Source organism: Lissotriton helveticus, chromosome 5_1, assembly GCF_964261635.1.
Source record: "Lissotriton helveticus chromosome 5_1, aLisHel1.1, whole genome shotgun sequence".
Lineage (NCBI taxonomy): Eukaryota > Metazoa > Chordata > Amphibia > Caudata > Salamandridae > Lissotriton > Lissotriton helveticus.
The window spans coordinates 510,215,818-510,237,084 of record NC_136065.1 but is presented as its reverse complement, the minus strand read 5'-3'; the positions used below and the strand labels follow the sequence as shown (position 1 = coordinate 510,237,084).

At 46.9% G+C, this 21,267-nt stretch overlaps 1 protein-coding gene across 1 annotated transcript in view; it reads left to right on the top strand.

Moving 5' to 3' along the window:
* The window catches only part of ANO7 (anoctamin 7), a 221,107-nt gene that overhangs the window by 91,189 nt on the left and 108,651 nt on the right, over nucleotides 1-21,267 (top strand). The gene's annotated exons all lie outside the window — the stretch shown is intronic.

Genomic DNA, 21,267 nt, shown 5'->3' with positions numbered 1-21,267 from the left:
CCAGGGTGTGATCTCTACTGGAAAGTCCATAAGAGGTGGTGCTGTTGGATAAACAGCAGTAGGGTGCAACTCTTTCTCTGAAGTGATGGCAAATGGCATAAGTTCTTGTTGAACAGAGCATTTATTCAACCAGGGGCACTCAAATCTGATGCAAACGCTAGCGGCAGTCCGGAAACCCCACAGATCCGTTTACTTTCATCTGGAGATTTTAGTTGCTAAAAGAGAAAGTTTTAACAAAATGGGGAATTACATAGGGAATTGGCCTTGAATTACAAATTCTCTCAGTGATTCCTAGATTCTCAGTGGACCCTCAGGGGCCAGCTTTTAAGGGTGTGGATTTTCCCTGTCCAAGAGTTATTTGTACCCCTTGTATTACTAAAGCCGGGGATAGGGAACCATGAACCCATTTTCTGGGTCACTCATAATTAAGTATCAGTGATTAGATGTCTGTCTGACATATCAGTCACACCCAGTCTTATTTTTCAGCGCCTACACCTTGTCCCTGCATTTTTTGTTCTCTGTCACATAAAATTCACTCCAACATCAACTACATATCTTGGAAATACAGAAATAAAAAGATAACCCATGTTGCTTTGGGGTGGCCAAAAATCTATAGTTTATTTAACAAAAATAAACATATATATATATATATATATAGCCCATACACTACATTTTTGTTAGGACTTCAAGTTATTACATATATTCACCGTTTCCTTTTTTTATTTAGGAATAGTGGGTGTTAATAATAAACCACACTGGTTTTATCACCTTGTTGACTTAAGCGTATTTTACATTATGAAATTAAGGATATCATTTAGAGTGTCATGGATGACCTGCTTGTCCACCAGATGCTATTGCATTCACTCAGTGCTTAATTTGAATTGGTGGTTTCCACTGGCACTTAATCATCAACATCAGCGGTTTCATGAGCACCAGTTAAGGACACATTCATTTACGTGTAGGCACTGGGGAGATTAAGTGATGTGTCCAGAATCACAGGATGTTGAGCCGACACCAAGACTCGACCCTGGTTCTCCAGCTCTGAAGTCGGCAGCTCTGGCCATTACCCCACATACTCTCCCTACTCTCATGGTTAGTAGTTGGTTCTGTTTTAGGTGGCGCTAACAGGAGAAATGGACTGGTGCAAGCTGCCTCCTGACAAAAGCCCCAGGACTTACAAATTAACCACTGCGATTCACTCCCATGTCAAAGGACATCACACTGATTCAGAGATGCCACCTGCTTAGTTTGGATAACTAAGCCTTCAGAGCAACCACTGCTGGAGGGAGTTGCTCTCAAAGCCAATGCTCCATACTCATTCATGCGAACATTTTCAAGCTGCAATTAGGGAGACTGGGAGAAGGGATGCAGCACAGACCACTGAGCACTTGTGTTGTGTGAAAAAGGGCACTTTTTGAAACAAGTGCACATAACAAATTTTTCTTGGTCAATCCGCCGTACAGAACTAAAACCTCGCTATAACTCAAATGAACTATCCAATATCCTGCCCCCACCCCTACGGTCCCACCCACGTACCCCCACCCGCAACTATCTCATTCCTATTGTAGTGCATTTCAACTGTTTGAAACCTAAACTTTCCCCTACAACCTATGACTGCCTTTATTAACCTCTAAACAACCAAACTTTCTATCCGTAACCTTGAACTTCCCGCCTATCCTACCTTTCATGTGATTCACCAATTGCAATGCCAATCAAACTTCTCTAAACTCATGCAAAACTTTTCAGGCCACCTCCACCCAGAAAAAAGCTGCCTGCTGACTTTATCTGCCACTCCCAGCCGGACCCATGATGCCAGGACCTTATCTACAAATGTTGAGAGTCCTTGCTAACACCTCTCTTAGCTCCAATAAGTACAGTTCCACGCGTATCCTGGAAAGATGATCACCATCGCTCCTAAATAATTCAATGTTGTCATACCTGATGTCTGCATGACTAATGGACCGGAAAGCAACCTTCCTACAGAACCTACTCATCTCACTGTTGACACTCCAGGCAGTAGTGGCTCCTGCTGGGAGTGCTACCGGCCGGTGACATGGGGAGGGGGAGGGGCAGGGTGGGGGGGTAGTAAACACCGGAATATGGATGAATGCAGGTAAGTTGGCATTTAAATCAATAAAATGAATGTAGTTGCACACGCTGCATTGCATTTGGCGATGCAGTGCGCACAACGGAATTTGTGTTATTGAGTTAATTGTCGACTTACATGCATTCATCCGCATTCTGGTGTTTACTACCCCCGCCCTGCCCCTCCCCCGCCCCACGTCACCACCCAGTAGCACTCCCACCAGGAGCCGCTACTGCCTCCAGCGTGCCCTATCAATTGCTGGGGACTAGCTGTCCCCTTCCAAATTCTCTACGGCATAAGCTCAGTCTAGAGAACAAAACAACCTGACCACCTGGCCTTAATTTGCAATAAATCCTGGTTCATAGCCCTCAAAAGCACCACACCTTTTCCCGCATGAGAGCATTCTCCCCTAAATGGAGAAACAGGACTTTCAAGAAAACTACCTCTCGCCAACATGCCGTTCAAACATTGCCTCAAATCATGCCATTGCATACACCCTTTACCTGGCCACGCAACAGGAAAATATCACTGATTAAAACCTAAATTGCATCAGAAGCTGCCGTTCTACCCACTTGATAAATGAGTGGCCTACCACCCAAATAGCCATGTCTTCCACCTCAAGGCCAGCAACAGAACCTGAAACAAAAAACAGTAATTAATAATCACACAGAAAGCCATGAAGTGCTCCCCTCCTCCCCCAGAAACATGCACATATCTCCTAAAACAGTTTCGATGACCATCACCACAATTGCATAATATCCACTTGTGCCCTGCCACTATTGTCAGCCTCAGTCACTACACCAATGAGGAAAGAATGGGTTCCGTATTCTCTGGATGGACCACTAGCGCCAAAAGCACTCTGCGCAACACCAAGAAGAGTTGAAAAGCTGTAACCTTAGCCCTAGACTGGAGCCTAAAAACTACTCTGCTGACCACCATGCTGCCCACCTGTTGCCTCAAGCCACTGGACATGAGCCAGGCTCCAATAAAGCCTGAAGAACACTCCTCCCCTGCGCTCTCTGGTCAGTCTTGAAGCTATGCAGCCAAACCTCTAACCTGTTCTCTCTTTTCGTGACGTCCTCCCAAAACAACTACCACGTTAATGGCCTCTTAAGTTTCCCCGAGCATCCCTTTTCTCTCGCCCAATCCTCAAGTATCCTCTGATTCAATTATCCAGCTGATGACATGTAACCCCACAAAAAATTTCCCATAAACGCAATGCCTGAATGTTTTCCTGCAATCGTCACACACAACAAGCCCCTTTCCATCAAGCCCAAAAGCAAGTGGACCACATCCTCCATCCTTAACCCCTTGCATGCGCGGCAAATTTTTGCGCTGTGCGGCCATTTTAAAGAGTGGGCGGATCATGACGGCCCCCAGCCATCATCAGCACACGCCCACCGTGATGCATGATGGCCGGGGGCCGTCATCAGAATGGAAGGGATTAACCACCCCACTGCCCTGCCCTGAGGCCCCGATGCCAAATATTCTACCAATGACTGAACATACATTCTCCGTGTCCACTCAGCTAAGGATCCTTTCACCAGTTACACCATTCTGTGTTTTCCTAGTGACCACAACTAAACTGACATGGGTGTCTTGCAGCTGTCTGCTTCCTTGGCCAACCCAAGGAATCTCTCCCACTGTGAACGAGACAATGTATCCGCAATGTCATTTTCCACTCCCGGGAAATGCTGCGCCCTGAACATGATATCATGCCACAGGCACCCCAGCACAAAAACACGCATCACGCATTTTCCCTGCCCTGACCACTCTGCAAGCGAAGTTTAAGTGCCCCAGCAATACCTTAATCTCCCTCACGTTTTCTCTTGCCAGCAAACCCTTCATTGCTGCCTTCTTGTCCTGGCGCAATCGCACTTCCATTTTCTGTGAATCAATTTTTGATCCCCAGGAACGACAAAACTGCACTTGGGCCCACTGTCTTCTCTGGCACTAAAGGAACACCCAATTCACCTGTGAGCTCCTGGAAGCTTACCAGCAGTCCGCCAAGCTGGGTGTTGCAGCGAAAAAGAAATCGTCCAGGTAATGTGTCACGAGGGCATGGCCTGTATGTACACCAATTGAAAAGCCACAGAACAGACTGAAAAACTCAATCTGTGCACATGAAATAGAGCATCCCATTGGCAGTACCTTTTTCTACGTACCACCGCCCTTCAAATTGCATGCCCAGTTGTTGAAAATCGTCCGGATGTGTCACACATCACACTTTTCCATCTGTGTCCCTTGCCCCACTGTCATCCTAAGTGACATGGCCTTGTCCCCTGATGAATATGACACCGATGCTATGTCTTCAGAAATTAAATCATTGACTGACCCACCTTCAGGCCAGGAGAAATGCTGTATTAACCGATACTGCACATGTACCTTCTTGGGCACCATACCAATTGGTGACACAATTAAAGCCTTCATGGGCCAGTCGTCAAAGTGGCCCGCATCCTCCCTTCTAAAACCTCCTTGTCCAGCTTATCCTGCACTACCTACCTATACTCCTTCGCAAACCACAAATTGTCTGCCCATCTCACCTGGGGGCCATTATACCCCATTCGAAAACTCCACTTGAAACCATCTCTTATGATGACGACACACAGATGATGGCGTCAATCACAAATAAAGTGTAAGAGGTGGCACACCGTTTGAACAATTGCATGAGATCAATAGTCAGTTGGATCAGCAGTCACTGTCCGAAGATGAATCCAAGAAAACAGAGGTACTCCTTTTTGGGAGAAACGCCTCTTTCCGGAACTTGGCTTGGAGGCCACATTTATTGGGCTCTTTCCCCATGCCTGTACCCAAAGTAAGGAATCTGGGGGTAGTCTTTGACTCACAACTCTCTTTTACAGATCAGGTTCAAACTTACCTCATCCTGTTTCTTCCTGCTAAAAGGCCTGAAGAACATTTTACCTTTTATTCCATTTGAGCTACAGAAGATAGTCATAATTTCCCTTATCTTTTCAATACTTGATTACTGCAATGCCCTTTATTTGGGCATTCAACAAGGCCCCTTAAATAGACTACAGAGGCTGCAAAATGCAGCGGCAAGGCTTCTAAAGACAATTCCGAAATGCCACTTAGTCTCCAAGGCATTAGAGGAGCTTTGTTGGCTTCCATTAAAAGAGTGTCCTTTAAAGCTCTATATACAGTGCACAAAGCTCTCCATGATACTGGCCCTGAGTACTTAAAGGTAAAAGGTTTATGGCATATCCCAAGCAAAAGTCTGCATTCCGAAACATCTATACAGTTGACTGTCCCTGAAACGAAAAAGGTTTCTTGAGGTGGGAGGAGTTTTGTCTATTCCTCCTGCCTACATGGAATCAGCTGCCTAGGTATCTAAGAGGTCAGCCAAATTTGTGCATCTTTAGGAAACACCTCAAAACCTGGCTTCATTCCACCACTCTTTAGCTTCATTGTCTCTCTACCATATTACAGATTCTTACAGACATTAGCAACATGACACCATTGGGCATTAGTTGCGCTTTATGAATAATTATCAATATCCATATCCCTCAATTTCCTCTCCTCCTCTGGCCGATTGTAGAACTCCCAGCCAGTACTCCAATCTGTCCACCATAATCGGAGTATGTGCCTTTTGCCCTGGATCCCTGTGCCCCCTCTGTTGCCATAGGACTGCTGGTGCTGATAGTCTCCTGGCCGCTAGCATATGGTTGCCACTGTCCCACATTCAGTACCTTGTTCCTGCCAGCGGCTCAGAAACAATAAACAAGTACATGCTGTCCTGTGCACTTAGAGCACTCATGCTGAAACTTGCAGTACTCCCTGATACACAACCTCTTGTTGTAGTCCTAACAGGTACCCTCCTCCCCTGCATTGTCCTTTTGATGTATGAACCACCCCTCCGCGGGTGGGGCGCCCTGAAAGGGCCAATATACTATTGGCAAGCCACTGGCATTGAAAATGGTCTTCCCAAAATTAGCGGGCCCAGTGGGTCTGGGCCAAGTTCCCCCATTTCGCTTTGGGATCCCAAGCTAAATACACTCGGAAATCCTCATCATATTGCGCCCATGCATACCCTCCAAAAGTAATCTGAGCTTTGCGTATCACATCCATATACTTACACAATGCTGGACAGTGCTCCGAAAATTTCTAACAGTAGACACCGTTATAGATTAAGAACGCCGCCGTCCAATTTTCAATGGCCAAGGGGACCCTCGGCCGCTTGACCAGCTCGTACTCCTCCTCTTTTGACCCTTCCTTGGAGCGTAGCTCCTGGTGTAGGAGACTGAACATTTTAACATATTCCCCATTTCAAATCTTTTCCTTTATAGCCAACACCAAGTGTGCCCCTAATGGCTTTTTGTCATGTTCATGTATGGCAGTGGCTTAATTTTTGGCTCTTTGGTTTTGAGCCCCTCTTTATTTTCACCTTTGTCATCTTTACTCTCTCCCTGTCCGCCCCAACACTAATGCTCTCATTACCCTCTGTCGCTGTTTGGTCTCCTTTCATGCTGCTTGCACGTCATCTGTGCCTACCCCCACGTCAGCCACATACTTACCCATACACAGCCACACACCAGCCCCCACCCCCTTTTTCACCTCCTGAGTCCACACCCGTGGACACCATCACCAGACCAGCGTCCTGACCCTTACATGGCTCCAAGGTCAGTGCCTAAACAGATGCTTGCCGCCTCACCAGTGACCTCCGTGTCTCCAACACTGTACTCTGCTGAGTCGCAGTTGTCTGCAACACATTAGACAAGAACACATTAGCGGGACCTCCCTCCCATGCTCAAATCCGTGCCTCCGCGGGCTCTTCTCCGCCCGCACCTCGCTTTCCTCAAGGCTGTCCTCCTCATATTCCACCAGCGACACACCCAAAGTGTCCTCTGCCTTGGCCCAGCATGGGCCTGCACTCACACTCCGCCATGTTGCCGCTGAACTTGCATGGGTCATGGGCCGACATGCAATGTCCATGGAAGGCCAACATACAGGGTCAAGGGAGGCCGTAAGAACCTTACCATATCGCTCTGCCGACACCACCCGTCTGTCTGTTGTGCCATAAGAGCCAGAAGCAGCCCATGATCTGCCCGCTGTGGGAGCCAACAAGGTTGTTCTGGACCTACTTGTCCTACGTGTGACAGGGTCACCCGAAGACATCCACCGACTGGGCCCTGCCGTTGCTTCACCTCGGTGCACATGAGCCGCACCAAGCTCTCCTTAGCGTGAAAACTGGTGACGCTCCTCTACCTGTAGAAAACGACAACAGGACTGATGTCTTGGCACTCTGCGCCTGCTGTGCCCGGGTCTCCTCTATGTCAGAGACCCATGCCCAGGTATCTGGCTCTGTGCATCCCCCCCCCTCCCCCCGGAAGGAATATCACCCCCTCTGAACACCCCTCTGTGTAGCTGACCTACCGCACCACTGGACACCCAGGAAACCTGCTCTTCAGTCTCTTCTTCTTCCTCCTCCCCACTAGCAGACTAGGGGCCCAGGGCCTGAGGGCCCCATGCCACCTCCAAGCCTTGCCTGCTAAGAGTTACCCCGAACTTGCTGCACAGTGCCTTGCTGCAGCAGCCTCCAGCCTCCAGTACCCACCTACACGCAAGAGGCCACTGCCGCCCAGCGTGACCACAACCCCTGCGGGACCCTAGGGAGTCAATCCCAGCACCCAAGGCCATATCCACACTCTTAGGTTGTGAGGGCACCTGCCAGCCCTTGTATCCACCCTTGCCCCTTCCATGCTCTGCTGCCCCGCCTCCCAAAGTAGTGCATTGAGGGCCTGCACAGCCACAGCCACTGCGGCCAGACCCTCTCCAGACAAAGAGGCCTGCCCTACACGTGCCAGATGGGCCTGTTTGCCTCATGGCACACTCAACTTACCTGCCCCTGCAGACACCACCAGCAGTTTGCGAGGGGGGTGAACACGCAATCACAGCCACGCAGTCTGATGCCAGGCGGGCCAAACCTGACTCAGGCTCCCCTCCAACAATTAAGCCCATGCACTCTGCCTCACGCAAAAGCTGCATCACCTCCTCTATTATGGACTCAACTGTTGTCATCTCCAAAGCACTAATTGCACCCAAATGCACAAAACACTAGCCAGAATATCACAAAAAGATCGCACTAACGACTCTCTGCCACCATCACCAGGTCACCTGTACCTAAAATAGTTACAGGGAGCCCAAAAGCAGCCACTATATACCCGTGGGCTAGGGTGAGCTATAATATAGCCCAAAACACAAAATGGCGGTCGCTGGACTGCACCACCCTCCCAATAATCCCAAGGGGCAGACCTCCCTTTGGTCAGCTGCCCTCCAAACCAACATTAAAAAAAAAATCTGGGGAATTTATGTTTCCCATTAACTTATATGGGAGCAGAGGCAATTTTAGGCAGGAGATAGCTAAAATATAGTCATTTTGGCTTTAAAAATTCAGTCTCCAGCCATAATCGGTTCTATTGGCATGTATATATTTTTGTTGGCCTTGCTGCGCAACCGTTATGTTCCTCAAGTCTAAACTCCCTTAGCAAGAGTTTGTCCTTGAAAAACTAAGAATAAATGTACCTCTGACGTATTGCTCTGAATAGGGCGGTTGTTCTGACGTACAATGACCCCTGCCCCTGTGTCAGACGGCCTGCCAGTCAAATGTTTCCAAAAGGGGAGCCAGCTGAGACTGACACCAACAACATGGTTGTTTGCCATCATATAAATGAGGCAGGCAAACTGCCAGCTGTGCGCTGCTGGGGACCCGTCGGTTTATAGTCAGGCTCACATCCCTTCGAATTCGAAATGAGGCCTAAAGTGTAAGCACTGCCCGAAACCCCGATTTCTACGCAAATTGCCATTCAATTATTGTTTGCACACGCTTGATGATTTCCTCAGAACTCAGAATGACGCAGCACCGTTTATTGAAAAGTTCAACCCTGAAGTCATTTTCGGTTTGTACATTATTAATCATCAAGCAATTTGTGGATTTCTGGTTGCAAAAATATTTTCCTAATGGTGCCTCAGGGATACTACAAATAAATAATTGTCCAGTTTCATTCACATGTAAAGTATTTCCTTGCTTCAGTGACCTGTGAATGTTCGCACACACAGATTAAGGCTAAAACGTTTCTGTCACCTCAAACAGAGAAAGATAATTGTCGTGGAGCTGCTACTTGTGCAGCTCCTTTCTGACCTTGTCTGTTTTACAATCTATATCTATACTAATATTATAAAGAGAGAGCCCAAACCTTTGAGGCGGGTAATCTCAGGAACCACAGCACCAATCACCACACCCAATACAGCGTTGGAAAGGGCAGTTGCAGCAGAAGGACATAGGCTACAGATGCCCACCATATACATTTGAAAGGTAAAAGAACCTTACCAGCAAAGTAGTCCCTTGTGGGCGTGGGTGGGGCGCGGCATGACGACCAAAAAAAGCGTTAATTAAACATGTGCGTTGTGCTGGGGCGTGTGCTGGGGGCATGAACAAAGCCAATGGGTGCGGCAATTTCAATTGCGCGGCAGCAAGGCGTGTGGCCAATGGGCACGACAACCGGTAACAATCGCGCATCAAAAACCTCAAAACAAAAAGCGTGCCTTGGGGCGTGGCCGATGGGCGCGGCAATTGCCGGGGTTTAGGCGGGGGCAGACACGACTGATCGTGCCTACGGGGACAATAACTGCACAGTATCCTGCGCGCTATCAGCCAGTCACCTCTCTGCATAAAGGACCGTGCCTGCGGGGACACTAACTGCAGCGTCTCCTGCGCTCTGTCACACACTCAATTCTCTGCATAAACGAATTGACACCAGGCGCACAACATCAACCAGGGCTGGAGCCGGGCTCAGGCGGCGGATGACACGACTAAGTACGCCTGCTGGGACACTAACCTTTGAACTGACTGCACTTTCCCACACCCGCAGCGTCTCGAGCGCACGCTGTCACCCACTCAACTCTCTGCATCAACGACTTTACACCACAAGCACAACATCAAACAAAACTGGAGCCGGGCCTCAAGCGGGGGATGACGCGATTCAGCGTGCCTGCGGGGACACAAAATTTACAACTGAATGCACTTTCACACACGCTTACCTACGGAAGTGGAGTACATACACACTAGAGACATCTGCTAATACTTCTAACTCTGAGGTACACACAGTATCTGCACACACATGCCTAACTATTGTGACACTTCATGCTAAAAATGTTCTCTACCGCAAGATTTTAAAATAAATTTCCCTTGCCTATTACACACATTGCACACATTCTGTTTCATACCCGGACAACGTCGGGACGGGCTGCTATTATATATAAAACAGCTTCTGACTCTAACTCGTGGTACTTAGTGGGTATTGAGGGCATTCTATTGGTTATTTTTTGGGTTTTTTAATTGTCTTTTTGGTCTCATCACCTTGTAGCCGCTAGGCCTGAGGGGGTCCCACGCCACCTCTAAGCGTTGCTCGCTAAGAGTTATCCCCAACTTGTGCTGCACAGTGCCATCTAAACCAACTGCTTCTGACACGGGCCGGTTATATTCACCTTCCTTTGACCGGTCCATTGATCCACCCAGTTGTCGGACACTCAGAATTGACCACCTGGGTTAATACCCTTGGCCCTTTATAGTGTAATCATCGGGAAATTCCTCTAATCATATTCCTTAATTTCCCCAACCAGATCTCATCCAAGACTGGTATCCAAAATGTTGTTCTCTTTTCTTTAAAGCATGCTCTGTCACCCTTGATAGTCCTTTCAATCAACTGCAGCCACTCTTTACCCGTGGGTGGGTTTTTGCCCACCCATCTCCTACATATCAAATTCCATGCAAGCAACATAAACTAAAAGAACAGTATTTTATGATCGCGATCTTGTTCTCCAATATCCACTGTTCCGTCACCAAACAAAAAAGAGTTAGGGCTTACCATAAAGTCATATCCTATAATCGTCCCTATTAACCTACTTATGTCCTCCCACAACGCCATCAAAACTAGGGGTGGGTGGAATTTTTGTAGTCGCGGTACGGAAAGCTCCGCGAAATGGTGAAAAATCTCCGCGAGCATGGAGCGGTTCCGCGAACACGCGGAATTGCTTGTTCCGCCCGTTCGGGATGCTTTTTTCCTGCTCACAAATGCTGTTTGCGTGTTCAGGGGGAAATATCTCACAAACATTAATTTTAAAAGCTCAAACAAGCAAAAAATTCCGCAAAGCCGCGGATCACAGAATTTTTGGCAATTCCGCGTTCTCCGCGGAATTACCCAAATTACATAAATTCCGCGAGCGACACGATATTTACCACCCAGGCCTAATCAAAACTGGGCATGAAAAAACATATGTATATTGCCCGCGTCTGGGTCACCACACTTTTTACAGGATTTTTCACTTGATTTCGCCAGTCTTTCCATTTTCTGAGGAGTCCAGTGAGCCCTATGTATATTGAAAAGATGGTTTCTTTTTAGGGAAGCAGGACTGACAATGGAATACAGAAGCTCAAATGATACTTGACATAAACTTTCCAGCTCCCCATCCAGCAAGCACCCCCTCCACTGCTGATTGGGTGGAGGTTTCCCTTTATCCTCTGCATCACACAGTAGCTGGTACCATTTCGCCACTTCCTTTTCATGTGCAATAGACACGAGCAAGTCTCTCTCCAGTGTTGTATCCTCCAGACCCCGTCCTTGTTTTAATACCCCCACCCAGGAGCTGAGTTGCCGACATTTGAATCTGGATAGACTCCCTGCTCTTTTAGAGTACATCTCCTTCTAGGGTCTCAGTTCACCATCAACAATCCGATCGCCCCATCCTGTATAATTCTCTGCTTTGAGTGGATGACTTAGGTTGTCCTTCAGACAATCCGGTCTCCCTGGAGATTGTAAAATTGGTGCCAACAAAGAACGCTATGAGATACTCCACATAATCCTTATTTTATATCATCCATTTATAGCTGTCTTTACCCTGGCCTTCTTGATTTATTTAGGTGAACTGAATTTATACAAGAAGCCCTCTGAACAGTATGTGTCATTGCCACATATATCTGCCTCGAGCAATAATTGGACGTTTTTCAATTGAAAGGCTCAACAACACAATTTACAAACTGGTAATACCAGACATCCCTTCTCTAACCTTTGTCTCAACTTTTTTCATGCAAATATCATCCCTTTGTGTGCCCAAATAAAGGTATTTATGTCCCTCTGAATATTCTTAGGAGGATACAATGAAACAGCCACCTCTGTAGCCAGGACTTGTATATTAGAATTTGCCTTAAAGTAGCAACTCCTTTATTAAGGCTACCTGGGATGTGCATACCATATGCTGAACTCATCCTTGGTTTTTAAATGCCTTCCTACACTCCAATACAGACAAATGTGTTTCCTGCACGACAATCAACTAGGGATGCACACTCCCTTAGGAATTCTGCTGTTATTCTCCTTCTCTTTCTTACCCTTAACCCATTGACATTCCAGGTGATCAGCCTTATACCCTTCTCTTGCATCCTGAAGACCCGACCAACAGGTAGAACAGCCTGAGCTCCAATGAGTTGAGGTCAAAATATTTTTAGTTATTTTTACCCAATGTTCCCCACCCCAGTGAAACCAAATAAATCCTTCACAAGGGGAACCCCCCATTTCTTCTTCTGGTCAAACAAACAAATGGCAGAGGAGCCACCCCATCACCACCAACATCCTGTAATCTCAACAAATATCAGAGATAAAGTGACCCCTTCCAGCTGTGGGCCTCCAACCTAGTTAACAGCTGGCTCTCTCTATACCCCACGTTTTCCCCATTTAGAAGGTCCCTTCCAACAATTTTCCTCCTTCTATAATTTCTTGGATCAGCCTATCTGCTTCGTCCTCCCTACTTATAATGTTACTTTTTTGGTTCCTCATGACTTTGAGTACTGCAAGGAACATAAGCTGTGCCTTTGTGCCCATTAACTTGAGTTCATTCATTTTCCTGCCTTGCTGCCACTGTCTTTCCTCCATTATACGGCAGAGATTAGACCTTAATTCACAGGTGAAACCCATATGTAATAAGGACTTATTCTTCAACGCCGTATTTAATATAAAATCCCTCACTATGAAGGCTTTTTCTAGGTGTGATTATTTTATGGTTAAGCCTGTAGAGATCCCTATGAACCCTCTGAATATCCTGCTCTAGATCTTCTAGCAGGGGTCACTGCTTCCTTTGAACAGGCTTTCTCTTATCAGAGTTATCACGCAGGCCTTTATATCACCTGTCTCAGCACCTTCTGGTACATTTGTGATCTTAATACTCTTCCTCTTGGCTTGATTTTCTAGTCTTTCCAAAGCCTCCTGTGTGCACTTATTCCCATCCTTTAAGAGAAGCTACTCATTAGTATTTTCCTCTTCCACCTTACTAGTACCCGCGATATGCTCTTCCAATATTGCAGTTCTTTCATACAATTCATGTAATTTGTCGCTAAGGTTTTGACATGTATCGCAAATGTCTTTCTGATTGATCTCTGAAATTGCAAAACTGATTTTGATTTCCTCTGAAATAATCCTCAACAAAGCTTCAATGCACCCAGTTGATTCATCCCCTTTTCACTAAATTCTCACTACCGGTCTGTATTGTGGGACATAGTCTCTTCACCCTGACTTGGCATTCCCAGGCTCCCTCTGTGTACCACAGCTTGAGAAAGCTCGTCAAATCTATTAGACAGGAGGAGCAAGCTACCTCCATCATCCCCTCTGGTCCCGCTCTGTGCCTGATGTCTTCTGTCAGTGTTCTTTTCATTTACCAGGCCAGCCTGTTCTCCTACACCAGGCCTGATTCTAGGCTCTCTCCCATTGTCATCCTGTCCTCCTCCCACCAGATTTTCAGCAGTTTGCTAATGTAGGTTAACCAGATTAAAAAAGGTTCTTAAAGAAGGTGTTGTTCTGGGGATGTGGTGGGCCGCTGTTGTCCCAATAGGTCTTTTTGTATTAAGGGATACTTGAAGCCGTCCTGCCTCTATGGCAATTCCTTTATTCACCACTGACTTGTGTCGGCTACCCCAATGCTTGACACACTTACTGCTTTTGTAGGTTCTGAGAACTCAGTCAGTAGCCCACCCGACCATAACTGGCATCTGTTTACGCTTCTTTGGGCGTGTTTGGGTGACACTCCTTTCCTTACCACCATACCCTCTAAACGCACCACAACTCTTACCCCATGGGCCACCTTTGAAGAAGCCCGGAACTGTACCAACTACCCACACTCCTCCGCTTTTTTAATTATTTATTTCCCAGGATATCCAGATTTGGGCTGAAATTATGGCAAGGCTTACCGCTATTTCTGAAAACTGGCCCTGCACAGTCTCGCTCTACCAATTGCAAGCAGACCTGCTCTAGTAATTTCTCCTCGTATCCTCCGTTAATGATGCCCACACTCTCTCTCAACAGAGGAGGCTACCTTTCCCGATATGTACTGACACTGACAGTCCTGCCATAGAAGGAGATGCGTCTGCCCCTGGTGCAGTCCTTTGCCAGGACTTCTGCCACACGGGGCCAACCTGCCTAGCACCTGGGCGGCCGTGAAATAGGAGTCTACCCGGCTGTTCTGCAGGCTTGTTGCCTCATACTGGAAGGAAATCCTGTGACACATCAAGGCCACTATAGAACATCCCAAACAGCCTTCCTATCTCATGGTTGTCCTTGGCATGCAGCCTCTAACATTGGAGGCAATGACCCTTGCCGATTGGAAACTCATTAGCTCCATGCTCCACCGTCAAGAGCGACGATGTTGCATAAAACGCTACTCATTGAATCTAACAAACACCTCTGTGTCACGAGGGCCAGTTCCAGAATGGCTAAATATGAGACAGGACAAACCTCTTCTAAAAAAAACTGAGGATGGATCAAATGTTTTTAAGACTAGATTCTGGTAATTCTCTACTAGTTGGGATTCCCAAACTTCACCATGCCCCACTCAAAGCAGCCTTACTTGCAGCTGCCAGACAGGTCACAGAATTGAGAAAATTGGAGCATATCTTGCTCATTCTAATCTTTCTATCGTGATTCCCAATCGAATCAAGTAATATATACATACTTACATGCATCACTCATTCAGGAAGTCTAAATCTTAGGAGAACAGCACAAACCGAGGAATTATAACACCTTCTCCACGAAACTTCAGCCATAAAGTATTGAAAAACAATGAAATAGTCCTTCTCATGAGTACCTCCAGAGCTTGGAATTCCATACCTGCTAACCTTCAGGACAATTACACCTTATGAATCTTTCGGACGAGAGCTGAAAAGTATGCTGTTGTAGAACCACTCCCTCTTGTAGGGGTCTTATATTCCTGCAGTGAACGATAGCTACTTCTCAGATCACCATGGTATGATGTTTTTTTTATGGTATGACTAAAATACTGCATGGCAAAAGTTTGACATTTGGCCCCAGTCCTTAAAAAGTATGTGTTTTTGCTCATGTTCGAATTTTGCTCATCATAAATAGATTGAAGCTTTGTAAAAACTCCACTGAAGTTTCCCAAGAGATGAAGGTAGTAACTCCAGATGGTAATTTGTGAAATTATTCCTAAAAAGTGGCCATCAACCCAGGTCAAGTCTGCAGCATACACAACTACCAAAATAAATAAATCACACCGATGCTTGTCAATGAACAATCTCATTGTGACATTACAGGCAAGAGACTGGCAGGCTGATGTCAACATCACCATGAAGCTTGACACAAGCACATTATTTAATTTCCAAATATGCATCAATAAGATGCAATTTTATACAAAATATGCAGAGCCATAAATTTGGTTGGCATGCCTCAGGATCCAACACAGCTCACAATCTAAGGATTCAAAGAAAATCAAAAATCCGGAGATACATCAGTGCAGATGTAATTTCTTAGACTGTCAAGCTGTTTTGGTTTATAGTCATGTTTTACATTTAGAATTGAGGATATGAAGGGGATTAGAATCATTACTTTGAAAAAGGATACCACTTTTATCTTTCTATGAGAAGATGACTACGAAAAAATAATCCTACTACTGCTACAGCCTCTATGCCTTGTGAGATTCCTCCTATGAGTGATACCATGATAAATCACGGTATCACTCATCGCCCCAATGAGCTTGTCATCTGAGAGGAGTTGGCAACTAGATTCTTGGCTTCTCAGATAGCCTTTTCCAGTATTTTAGGTTGTAAGATTTCCTATCTTGTGACCTAATACTGTCTAACTAATCGTATTGAATAACTTAGTTTACAAAGAACTTTTCAGAAGCATGAGCAAAAAAAATCCTAATAGGAAAGTCAGAATTAAGTCTCACATTTCTCCTCCCAACAACACAAATGGACAAATAGGATTTTGCAACAGTGTGACTAGGCAAGGACTTCGCTTCTCTGCATACAGAATGATGTATTGATATTACACGTACAAATTTGTGTTTACCGCAAAGTTCAACGCTTAGTTCAGTAGGTCGAAAATTACTGGTCTTCAAGTATTTTATGTTTGCATAGTTAATTAAAACCAGTGCGATACAGTACGAAATAAATACATAAAATACATAAAAGCACACATGAAATAAAAGCATATTGAGCAGCAGTTGCATTACAAGGGAGCCGATTTGTCAATGTTCCGACTCTTCTTTGTATAATAGAAGGTGCAAAAGTGTGGTGCATTCCTGAGAGGAAGTAGTGAGTATCCTATTGACCTGTCCGTGGAGGGGTTTAGAGTTTCTGGCCAGATCACGGGGTATAAAGTGTGGTGGTTGCAAACCCAGTTGTAGATTGCAGATTAGAGGTCGCTTGCTTCCTTAGCAGCTGCGAACGCTGATGGTAGTGTGTTTGCTGGCACTTGCCATTTTCTTTTCTGACAGTGCGAGAAATTTTACAAGCCAGTTTTTGAGCTGCGGATCCTCTGCATTGAAGCAGACTAGCACTGCCTGTCTCCGTGTGCGGATTCCTCTTAAGTTAACTTGAGTTTTGAGCAGTCGGATCCGTTCATCCTTCAGTTTGCTGCCAATGCAGGGCAGTTGCGGCTGAGCCACATAGTCAAAAGCTGTTTGAAAATTGTTCCCTTTGCCATGTTGGGAGATCCAGGGAATATCCCCAATCGATGTTTTAAGAACTTTTCTTTTATGTTTCTTGGGTAACATATCGCCATTGTCTAACCCAGGGTGGTGTGGAGTGGAAAAACGATGGATTTGGGCCCAGATCTTTGGACTGGGGTGAATGTGTGACATTGATCCACATTCTGTCCATCACTGTTGTGTTTACAGTTACCGCTCTAAGTGTACTGGGGATGCTCAGACGTGAGTCCCAGGCACTCCACACCACTGGAATCAAGCTAGCCAGGCTGATGAGAGGTGTTACCTCGAAACCGGGCCGGTCCTCGGATGCTTGTTTCCGTTCTGGGAAGGACATGGCTTTTGTAGTTCGGACTGGACTGTTCCCATGGGGCACAGGGTCAGCGCTGATTTGCATATCGCCATTGTCTAACCCAGGGTGGTGTGGAGTGGAAAAACGATGGATTTGGGCCCAGATCTTTGGACTGGGGTGAATGTGTGACATTGATCCACATTCTGTCCATCACTGTTGTGTTTACAGTTACCGCTCTAAGTGTACTGGGGATGCTCAGACGTGAGTCCCAGGCACTCCACACCACTGGAATCAAGCTAGCCGGGCTGATGAGAGGTGTTACCTCGAAACCGGGCCGGTCCTCGGATGCTTGTTTCCGTTCTGGGAAGGACATGGCTTTTGTAGTTCGGACTGGACTGTTCCCATGGGGCACAGGGTCAGCGCTGATTTGCATATCGCCATTGTCTAACCCAGGGTGGTGAGGAGTGGAAAAACGATGGATTTGGGCCCAGATCTTTGGACTGGGGTGAATGTGTGACATTGATCCACATTCTGTCCATCACTGTTGTGTTTACAGTTACCGCTCTAAGTGTACTGGGGATGCTCAGACGTGAGTCCCAGGCACTCCACACCACTGGAATCAAGCTAGCCGGGCTGATGAGAGGTGTTACCTCGAAACCGGGCCGGTCCTCGGATGCTTGTTTCCGTTCTGGGAAGGACATGGCTTTTGTAGTTCGGACTGGACTGTTCCCATGGGGCACAGGGTCAGCGCTGATTTGCATATCGCCATTGTCTAACCCAGGGTGGTGTGGAGTGGAAAAACGATGGATTTGGGCCCAGATCTTTGGACTGGGGTGAATGTGTGACATTGATCCACATTCTGTCCATCACTGTTGTGTTTACAGTTACCGCTCTAAGTGTACTGGGGATGCTCAGACGTGAGTCCCAGGCACTCCACACCACTGGAATCAAGCTAGCCGGGCTGATGAGAGGTGTTACCTCGAAACCGGGCCGGTCCTCGGATGCTTGTTTCCGTTCTGGGAAGGACATGGCTTTTGTAGTTCGGACTGGACTGTTCCCATGGGGCACAGGGTCAGCGCTGATTTGCATATCGCCATTGTCTAACCCAGGGTGGTGTGGAGTGGAAAAACGATGGATTTGGGCCCAGATCTTTGGACTGGGGTGAATGTGTGACATTGATCCACATTCTGTCCATCACTGTTGTGTTTACAGTTACCGCTCTAAGTGTACTGGGGATGCTCAGACGTGAGTCCCAGGCACTCCACACCACTGGAATCAAGCTAGCCGGGCTGATGAGAGGTGTTACCTCGAAACCGGGCCGGTCCTCGGATGCTTGTTTCCGTTCTGGGAAGGACATGGCTTTTGTAGTTCGGACTGGACTGTTCCCATGGGGCACAGGGTCAGCGCTGATTTGCATATCGCCATTGTCTAACCCAGGGTGGTGTGGAGTGGAAAAACGATGGATTTGGGCCCAGATCTTTGGACTGGGGTGAATGTGTGACATTGATCCACATTCTGTCCATCACTGTTGTGTTTACAGTTACCGCTCTAAGTGTACTGGGGATGCTCAGACGTGAGTCCCAGGCACTCCACACCACTGGAATCAAGCTAGGCGGGCTGATGAGAGGTGTTACCTCGAAACCGGGCCGGTCCTCGGATGCTTGTTTCCGTTCTGGGAAGGACATGGCTTTTGTAGTTCGGACTGGACTGGTCCCATGGGGCACAGGGTCAGCGCTGATTTGCATATCGCCATTGTCTAACCCAGGGTGGTGTGGAGTGGAAAAACGATGGATTTGGGCCCAGATCTTTGGACTGGGGTGAATGTGTGACATTGATCCACATTCTGTCCATCACTGTTGTATTTACAGTTACCGCTCTAAGTGTACTGGGGATGCTCAGACGTGAGTCCCAGGCACTCCACACCACTGGAATCAAGCTAGCCGGGCTGATGAGAGGTGTTACCTCGAAACCGGGCCGGTCCTCGGATGCTTGTTTCCGTTCTGGGAAGGACATGGCTTTTGTAGTTCGGACTGGACTGTTCCCATGGGGCACAGGGTCAGCGCTGATTTGCATATCGCCATTGTCTAACCCAGGGTGGTGTGGAGTGGAAAAACGATGGATTTGGGCCCAGATCTTTGGACTGGGGTGAATGTGTGACATTGATCCACATTCTGTCCATCACTGTTGTGTTTACAGTTACCGCTCTAAGTGTACTGGGGATGCTCAGACGTGAGTCCCAGGCACTCCACACCACTGGAATCAAGCTAGCCGGGCTGATGAGAGGTGTTACCTCGAAACCGGGCCGGTCCTCGGATGCTTGTTTCCGTTCTGGGAAGGACATGGCTTTTGTAGTTCGGACTGGACTGTTCCCATGGGGCACAGGGTCAGAGCTGATTTGCATATCGCCATTGTCTAACCCAGGGTGGTGTGGAGTGGAAAAACGATGGATTTGGGCCCAGATCTTTGGACTGGGGTGAATGTGTGACATTGATCCACATTCTGTCCATCACTGTTGTGTTTACAGTTACCGCTCTAAGTGTACTGGGGATGCTCAGACGTGAGTCCCAGGCACTCCACACCACTGGAATCAAGCTAGCCGGGCTGATGAGAGGTGTTACCTCGAAACCGGGCCGGTCCTCGGATGCTTGTTTCCGTTCTGGGAAGGACATGGCTTTTGTAGTTCGGACTGGACTGTTCCCATGGGGCACAGGGTCAGCGCTGATTTGCATATCGCCATTGTCTAACCCAGGGTGGTGTGGAGTGGAAAAACGATGGATTTGGGCCCAGATCTTTGGACTGGGGTGAATGTGTGACATTGATCCACATTCTGTCCATCACTGTTGTGTTTACTCTTGGGTAACCTAGGCTGAAGTATTTTTGATGGGTAAGCGATCGGTATTCATTGATCGTCACCCAGGCGTGAGTGCGGGCTGAGAATGCGGCCTTGTCTTCTACCAGTGAGAGGCTTTTTATTGATTTCCAAACAAGTTTTTTGAAAATGGCATGGCTGGTTGGGATATTCCAGGCCTGAGACAGCCCGGTGTTTACAAGGGATACCTGGAGAAAGTTTCTGGCATATGATATGCTCCGATGCTGCAGCTCTGGCCATAAAAGGTGATTTAGGGTGTTTGGAGCAGTGTTCCTGATCTTATGCCAGCTCACAATGAATGCACTATGTCTTGCCAGGGACTGTTTCATTAAGACCGAACTCCAACCAGATCTGTGCCACTTAGGAGTAGTTTAATGTTAAATATAAGTCTGTAAGCCTTGACTAGTGTGCTGTCTAGAATCTTAGGGTATTTACCTCTCAAGGCTTCAGTTCCATAGGTGATTGCTGGTTTTAAATGTAACATTGATCTCTGGGGACCCCTCTTTGTGATTATTTTTAATAACTCGCTGTGTCATAAAATGGCTGAGTCTTGGGCCCTGTCTACTATTGTACATATTTTTAAAAAAGGAGACAGGGAATCATCGAAATGCTATAGGGCCATTTCCTTGTTGGACAGTTCTGTAAAGATATTGGGGAGGGTTATTTTTAAGCGTTTACATGTGGCTGTTCAGTTCACATGGCTGGTGGCAGTAGCTTCATTTCTGTGGTAGGAACAAAATTTTCCTCTTGATGATCTTGACACACCAAGCCGCCCACTACAGTCCTTTATTAAGAGCTTATTCCCCAGAATCAACCCACCAGTGAAAATTCAGAGTATGCTCATTTTCAGTGAGGAACCTTCCATGTTTAAAAAAGCCTCAGGAGAATTATTTCTCTTGATGAGGGATACAGGGATCCGTACAGTATGTGACAGATCACTGACAACACATTCAATCTCACATTATTGTGGAAGTATAATCTAGTTTTTGTCATTGCAATGCCATTTTGAGGTTTTTGTGT